This window comes from Tasmannia lanceolata, unplaced genomic scaffold (assembly GCF_043159265.1).
Source record: "Tasmannia lanceolata isolate RefF3 unplaced genomic scaffold, GAP_Taslan_0.1 ptg000006l, whole genome shotgun sequence".
NCBI classification, from domain to species: Eukaryota; Viridiplantae; Streptophyta; class Magnoliopsida; order Canellales; family Winteraceae; genus Tasmannia; species Tasmannia lanceolata.
Window position 1 is genome coordinate 26,491,828 of NW_027518683.1, and position 9,004 is coordinate 26,500,831.

Sequence of the window (9,004 nt, forward strand, 5' to 3'; positions counted from 1 at the left end):
TTACCAACCTCCCTTTTTTTTGGGTGGGTTACCAACCCAAAAAAAGGGTCACCAACCATTTTCCAGGGGAGTAAAGCTGCTGGAATTAAAATTTAGGCCTACCAACCTCCCTTTTTTTTGGGTGATTGACCTTGGAATGTGGGTTACCAACCGAAAAAAGGGTCACCAACCATTTTTCAGGAGAGTAAAGCTGCTGGAATTGAAAATTAAGGTTACCAACCTCCCTTTTTTTGGGTGATTGACCGTGGAATGTGGGTTACCAACCCAGAAAAAGGGTCACCAACCATTTTTCCAGGGGAGTAAAGCTGCTGGAATTGAAACTTAAGGTTACCAACCTCCCTTTTTTTGGGTGATTGACTGTGGAATGTGGGTTACCAACCCAGAAAAAGGGTCACCAACCATTTTCCAGGGGAGTAAAGCTGCTGGAATAGAAATGTAAGGTTACCAACCTCCCATTTTTTGGGCCATTGACCTTAGAATGTGGGTTACCAACCCAGAAAAAGGGTCACCAACCATTTTTCCAGGAGAGTAAAGCTGCTGGACTTGAAACTTAAGGTTACCAACCTCCCTTTTTTTGGGTGATTGACCGTGGAATGTGGGTTACCAACCCAGAAAAAGGGTCACCAACCATTTTTCCAGGGGAGTAAAGCTGCTGGACTTGAAACTTAAGGTTACCAACCTCCCTTTTTTTGGGTGATTGACCGTGGAATGTGGGTTACCAACTCAGAAAAAGGGTCACCAACCATTTTTCCAGGGGAGTAAAGCTGCTGGACTTGAAACTTAAGGTTACCAACCTCCCTTTTTTTGGGTGATTGACCGTGGAATGTGGGTTACCAACCTAGAAAAAGGGCCACCAACCATTTTTCCAGGGGAGTAAAGCTGCTGGACTTTAAACTTAAGGTTAACCTCCCTTTTTTTGGGTGATTGACCGTGGAATGTGGGTTACCAACCCAGAAAAAGGGTCACCAACCATTTTTCCAGGGGAGTAAAGCTGCTGGAATTGAAACTTAAGGTTACCAACCTCCCTTTTTTTTGAGTGATTGACCGTGGAATGTGGGCTACCAACCCAGAAAAAGGGTCACCAACCATTTTCCAGGGGAGTAAAGCTGCTGGAATTGAAAATGTCTAAAACTTGTTTAAACACAAACACAAACATACTTCATATTCTGTTCTCAAACACAAACACACATCATGTTATGTTTTAATTTATCACTTCCCTACTCATTCAGAAACACAAACACACATGTCTAAAACCTGTTTAAATTTACAAGTTCCAATATTCAAATTGAAACACAAACACAAACACACTTCCATAAAACCTGCTTACATTTACAACTTCTCAACATTCATAAACAAGTTCACAATTCCATAAAACCTGTTTCACCAACCAAGTTCTCCACCCATTCACAAACACAAACACACTTCCATTAAACCTATTTCAATTTACAAGTTCTCCACCCATTCACAAACAAAAACACAGACCATAACAACTTCCCTTGCCATTTAACAATTCCCCTGCCAATCTCCATTAAAAAATAAAGTTTTTAGCATGATCATCAGAAAAAATAAACATCCATGAACATTAGAAGGTGTTCCTATATAAGTGTGCAGTCCCATAACTCTCCTCGTAAAAATCTCTCACAGAGTTGTACCCGAAATTCAGGAATGTCTGTCGGCCCAAAGTTCAGTGGTTGACCATGGTAGAGATGCTCAATCACTTTTAGGACAAAAGCGCCGCAATCAACCCTGTATAAAAGCATGCATTGAATGGAGTTACTTTTAAGCTAACTACGAATGAGATAGGAATACTAACAAAAATTCAAAAATTTTAAGTTTGAACCCACCCATTGTTCTGCTTTCGGAAGCCATCCATCTGTGAATATGGAAAGTCATCGATGTTGCAACCCCGGCCCTTCAAATATTCCTTCATTAATGCTACCTGAATTTAAGACAACGAAGGAATATTGAGTGTTATACATATGGAAGTAACTTTAAATGTTACGGAAGATGTTAATTTACTTACAGTGGGAGATGCTCGCTCCTGAAATGAGTCCCCTTCCATTGAGTTGAACTCGACCATGTTTTTATTCACCATAACAACAAGCACAAGAGCCCAATGAAAGTCTTGACAGCATGGGATTAAAAGCATCCCAATATCTTCTAACGAGATATGGTCAAGTGTACGATGCAATAGCTCGTTCGCCAACCAATCGGAGTCCAACTTATTTTTGTCATCCATTGAATCACGCCCTGAAGTCTTATATCCCTGTACAATGAAATGAATTTTGTGGGAACACTAAATGATGGATAAGTTGTAAAGTAACATGTATAGCTACAAAAAAGCCTCTTACATGTACTGACGAAGGAATATATACAATCCGTCCAGTCAAGGCATTGCTGGAGGCGCACAAATACTTCCCATATACATTCAACACCTACAACTCAAAAAAAATTCTTAATTACCTCAACAATGGGTATTGAAGACAACACTTAATTTAAAAAATGACACTTACTTGGCCACTGAGGACTCCTTTCAGGTTCCACAACGTTTCGAGATCCTTGGCCAAGACTTTTACCCCGTCAACAGTAATGAGAATACGACTGCAAAAATATACAAAGGTTAGAGGAAGCAAGTATCTAACTTTGAATAATGGTTAATTGAAAACAAGTGTACTTGCCTTTGGTCTTGTTTTTTCAACTTCTGAATGAGATCAATTCGCCTCCATGTTACTTTCTTCGTTGCCCTCTCACTTTTTTTCTTTGTCACTGGGGGTACTGTATAGGGGTTATTCTTGGCGTAGCTTGGTTTCCTATCCCTTCTCTGATTTTTCACTCTCCTCTCAATGCTCCCTAATTTTTCCGTCATCTTCCTCTTCTCTTTACCCTCAGGGCTATCGAGAATGTTAACAGCATCTGACGCTCCTGTTACAACTGCTTCATTTCCGAAGCCAACATCTTCAGCCTGACTCATCACATTTATGACCTCCATATCTTCCTCCTCTCTTCTTTTTTCCCCATCTTTTCTCAATTCTTCCTTCTCCATTTCAGCTTCGTCTCCCTCCTGTCTTCTCATCGGTTCCCACTCCTTCTGTATAATTTCCCTCTCAGCTGTAATCTGTATTCGTAAATTCTCCTTCTCCGCCTCCATCTCCACCCTGAATCTTCTTAACCTCTCCTTCTCCTCTTCATTATGTACCCTCTCTTTTTTTATATTGTCCCATGCCTCTCCTATCTTCTCCGACTCTCTTTTTATCCTCCTATCCTCACTGGCCTCCTCACCACCCTCCTCAACTACAATATCCCTTCCTTCAAACGCAGGTGTGCCGGTCAATGCTGGGACAGTAGGTGACTGCCCTAATGGTTCTCCCTACCCAATGATTCCATCTTCCTCGGGTTCCTAATATACAAATAAGGGATACAACACACAAAATTTGTAAACATTACCAAGTTAAATAAAACATAATATAAAAAGAGGTCCATTGCGATACCTGCTCAGGAATGTACCGCAGTTCGTCCTCTCGTGGCGTCAATGTCACCACTACCTAACGATTCGAGAAAGTTGTTAGATCAGAAAATATTACAGACTATCTAAAATGGTATCTAGTAGATAGGGTCTCACCTCAGATTTGTCTATCTTCCCATGCTCAATCATATAGTACTTATTCGATTCATTTCCTTTCGACTTCCACTTCAGAAGACGTGGACAGGCATCTGGATTTTTGGTATCCACAACTTCGTATGCTCGAAAAGCCACACCTGCACACACAAGACAGACTTTGTTAATATTTTATTAATAGGAAGATAAATAAAAAGGCAAACTATTGCAGAGGCCATGATACCTGCAATGTGAGGGAGCAACCTCCAAGATATTTTCCCCCTGCGACGGATGCGTTTAAATACTCGAGTAACCAATTGTATACTGCTTCCCCCCAGTTATAGTCGCACATCTTCTCTAAATCATCGATATAGGGCCAAAACAGCTGGTCGGCCCGATGTGCAGCCTGAGTGAATAACACAGTAGCGAATAGGTGTAGCACGACATATTTCACACAAGTCTCTATGGAGGGTTGGTCCTCTAGACCAACTAAGGCCTTGATTTGCACAGAAAGGTCAGATGCCAGAACAGATCCTCTACGAAATTGCCACCCAGGCAGTAAATGAGTGGGTTTACTCTTGTCCGTCCACGGAACCCTAGCCAAATTAATTTTTCCCCTCTAAGTGGAAGGCCTAAAGCCAATGCAACATTGCTAGCCCTAAATGGAACTGCGATACCTCCTAGCATGAATGTCTTCGTCGCCAGAACCCACTTACTGTGTAGTGCTCTAATTAGAGGCTTATGCATGACAGCCTCTTCTAGTGGATTCTGTTCTAGGCGGATGAAGTCCTTGAAAGGGGTCTTGCCTATAGCATCATAGTGGGACTGCCAGAAATGTGTACTCCGCATCTCCTTAATAAAGCACGATGGAGAACATCGTGCAGGGACATATGGATCCTGTAAAACATCATACATAATCAGAGCTTGAACTTTTATCAAGTAACTTAGATTAAAACTGTAAAGATCAAATACACTTACATGTTTCGCCTTCACTTCACTCTTCTCACCTTTCACGTTGCTTTTCATCTTCTCACTTTTCATTTCGGTTTTCATTTTCTCACCTTTCACTTTGGTTTTCATCTTCTGACCTTTCACTTCAACTATCTTCGTCTCACCTCTATTTTTCATTTTTGCCTTCTCACCTTTCAGTTTCATTTTCTCCCTTTTCACCTCTCAATTTCATTTTCTCCTTACCACCTTTCATTTTCATCTCCTCATTCTTTAAACCCATTGCGGGCTTCCTATTAGACTTTTGACTCCGGCTCTCATTTGCCTATTAACATAATTAGAGAATAAAAGAGCATTCTATTGACTAACAATCTAAAACGAGAACAAAAAAGACTACACTTACACACGTCTTCATTGTAGACTTTGCCTTCTCCCAATCCAACTATATATATTATCACTGTGACAAAAGAAGAACATAATTAATTGTAATGTAAGTTCATGTTTCTTAAAATGGGGTTCGCAACTCAAATATGTGATTCTCAAGTGTAGAAACCATACCAAAAATTACTATATGAACAATGATCCAAAAGAGGATTGGCAACAATCTGAAAATGGGGATTATCAACCTCCCTTGAGGAGGTTTTCAATACTGGAGAAGGGGGATTATCAACCTCAACAGGGAGTTCTCAACACTACAAATATTAATTATCAACCTCAACCGGGATTCACAACACTAGAAATGGGTATTATAAACTCCCTGAGGGGGTTTTCAACACTAGAGAAGGGGGATTATCAACCTCAATAGGGAGTTTTAACACTGGAGTAGGGGATTATCAACCTCAACAGGGGGTTCTCAACACAGGAAATGGGGATTATCAACCTCCCTTGAGGGGGTTTTCAACACTGGAGAAGAGGGATTATCAACCTCAACAGGGGGTTCTCAACACTGGACAATGAGGATTATCAACCTCAACAGGGGGTTCTCAACACAAGAGAAGGGGGGTTATCAACCTCAACAGGGGGTTCTCAACAGAAGAGAAGGGGGATTATCAACCACAGGGGGTTCTCAACACACGAGAATGGGGATTATCAACCTCAACAGGGGGTTCCCAACACTAGAAATAGGGATTATCAACCTCCCTTCAGGGGTTTTCAACACTGGAGAAGGGGGATTATCAACCTCAATAGGGGGTTTTTAACAGTGGAGAAGGGGGATTATCAATGTACCTAGAAAGGATTCTCAACACTGAAAGTGGGGGATTATCAGCTTGAAAATGGGTTCCCAACACTGCAAATGGGAGATTATGAACTACCTAAAGGGGGTTCTCAACACTGGCAATGGGGGATTATCAACATCCTAGAGAGGGTTAATAACACTGGAAATGAGGGGATTCTCAACACTGGCAATGAGGGATTATCAATCTACCTGGAGGGGGTCCTCAACACTTAAATTGAGGGATTATGAACCTCAAAAGGGGTTCCCAACACTGGATATAAAGCATCCGAACACTGGAAAAGGGGGGTCCCAACACTGGAAATGGGTTCTCAACACTGAAAAAGGGATATTATCAATCTCAAAAGGGGATTCTCAACATCGAGAATGAGAGATTATCAAAATGGGGTTCTCCACAGTCAAAATGAAACAAAATAGGGAACAAAAAAAAAAATTTAAACCCTAAATGTGTAAAGACTTCCAAATACTGACAATGAAACAATACACCACAAAGGTAACTTAATAGAACGAAAAAAAAGTAAAAAAAATATGAAATACGACACCCTAACATACCTGCACGATGGGGATGGGGGAAAAATGAAGCCCACATCGGAAAAAATGAATCCCTCGCCGGAGAAAAATGAAGCCCTCACCGGAATACACTTGATAACGGAGGAGAGAGGTTTGGAATAATGCAGGAAACCGCCCCACTCCAAAGAAAAATGAGAGATCTTCACGCCGGTCACACCTCACGCCGGAGAAGATGGGTTTCAGGTGGTTAAAATGAAAATGGAGAGTAAAAGTAAAAAAAAGAAGCCTATGTACAGTTAAAAACGAAGAGAAAATGGGTTTTTCTTTCTCAAGGGTATTTACGTAAAAGGCCATGTCAGAAAAGGTATTTCGACCTCCGTTCACAAAATTTCAAAAGGGTGTCACCCATTCACTATTTTCGTATTTTTGTGTCACCAGTTGACAATTTTTCCAATATACAAAGCTGGCTCTCACTCTTCCCATATACCCAAAACAATAATCAAATGCAGACTTTGTCAAATGTTCAAAACAATACTCACTATCAATATCTAATCAAGCAAATCTACTAAATGAATGTGGAATGTCCTAGGCTTCTGCTCCCTCGTCAACATCTCGAGGTTCGAAATTTGAAAATTGTTAATCCTCAGTCAACCGAAGCCGAGTACATAATAACAAATCAATTCAGTGTGGGTTAAGCATGCTAGAAAAGAGTTCACAGAATGATAATCACAATTATGTTGAAATGAGTCCAAGTGCCGAAGTTTCCATATATTCGGAGTAGTCGAATAGAAGACAAGAATCAAAAGTTCATATCTAAAAAATAAGTGGTCACAAATGTGCAATCCATAGTTCTTGGGGGTTGAAGTTCAGAGTTGAAAACATTCAAAGGTCAAAGAGGCAAAGTTCTTACAACACTTTTGGTCATCGGCTTAAGCAAATGAATGGTTTGGATCACTCCCCAAAATGTGGGACCCATGTGATTGGGCAAGCTAGCTCACCATAAGTTTGGTGAGCTTAAGCTCACCAACAGTTTCCTCTATATATATATATATATATATATATATATATAGAAAACTGTTGGTATGCTTAAGCGCACCAAAAAGTCGTGCGCTGAAGGTTTAAAAGGGTCTACCCATTGGTCGCTGAAGTGGCCCTCCCTCCTTTTACGTTAAGACTTTTACGATAAGAAGTTAGGGTTTTTTCTCTTTCGCCCTCTCTTCTTCCACGAGAAAAAAAGGCGCCCCACTGCTGCTTCAGCTCTCTCACCTTCCCCTCATCGTCGACCATTTCGACGAAAAAAATGGCTCACACACAGGTTAGTTTATTTTTTATATTTTTTTTCTCTCTGAAACCTATCAATCGAGGGTTTATCTTTTTTTTTTTTTACATTCAACATTCAGAGTTAGTATCTTTTTTTGTTTTTTGTTTCCCTTCAAACCCCCCCTTTTTTTCTTTTTTTTTCTTTCCTTCCATACAACAAGAGAAGGAGAAAGTCTGATTTTTTTCTAAAAATTTCGATGAAAAAATTGAGGAAGGAGATGATGGTGAAATTAGAGCCGTGTAATGTATGTTAGATTTCATCATTTTTTTTTTCGTTTTGTTAGGGTTTCGGAGTTGGGTTTTGTTTGTAATTTAAGATTTGGGTCTGAATATGTAGATTCGAGTTATAGAAAATAGATTTTTATGGGGGTGATGGTTCTTTCAAATGAGATTAATCTATGGTTTTTTATAGCTTTATTTGAGCTTATTTCAGATTTCAGAAATGATATATTCCCCTCTTTTGTTTTTTACTTGGGGCAGCTCACTCTAGTGTTAAAGAGTAGTCATAAATGCACTAAAGGGGGCTGTCTCAAGTAAAGAGGGGGCGAATATATCACTTTCCTTCAGATTTTAGTAGTCTGATTTGGGTTACTTTGGGTTGTAGAAATTTGGAATTGGGTTGTGTAGACACCCCATTTTGACAAGGCCTTAAACCCGCGTATTCGAATAAAATCCCGAGGTTGAATAAGGTCTCGAAGTGCAAAATAAACCTGAAAAATACTGTTGTTGCCAAGCCCTTTGATCGATGTTCCTACCCGAGCCACCCCCTGAATAGAGTAAAAAGAGAGTGAAATACACTAGAAAGTGACTGTCCAAGGCAAGTGCATGGGAGGTCAACTTTATCATTTCTTTTTTTTATTATTACCCTTTTCCTACCCGAGCCACCCCCTGTAAAGAGAAGAGTAGTTAAAATACACTAGATGGGGCTGTCTAGAGCAAAAAGGGGGGTCGGGTATATCATTCTTCTTTAATAAAAAAATCAAAATAGAGGTGTTGGGCAAGAAGGAAATCAACCCATCTTTAAGGGTATTCTTGGATGTTCTCATTGCTTCCTCTATAAGCAATGAGCAAGGACCCTAAGATCAAAAGAAGGACAAGTGTAGGGCCATGATGGAAAGCACATGTTTAGGTTTCTAGACTTTAGCACAAGGAGAAGTGATCTAGGCCATCAAAGGAGATGGAGGGTTAGGATTAGAACTAGGTCCCTAACCCTAGTTATAAAAGAACAAAGGACAAAGGGAATAGGGAGGGTTTTCATTTTTTTCGTAGCAAGAGAGGAGCTGAGAGAGAGGAGAAAACCTTTCTTCTCCGGCAAGTTGTGCCGGAATCCGGCATCCATTCACCACCACCATCTCCACCTTCTTCCTCCCCTCTTCCATTGCCATCCACCTTCATCT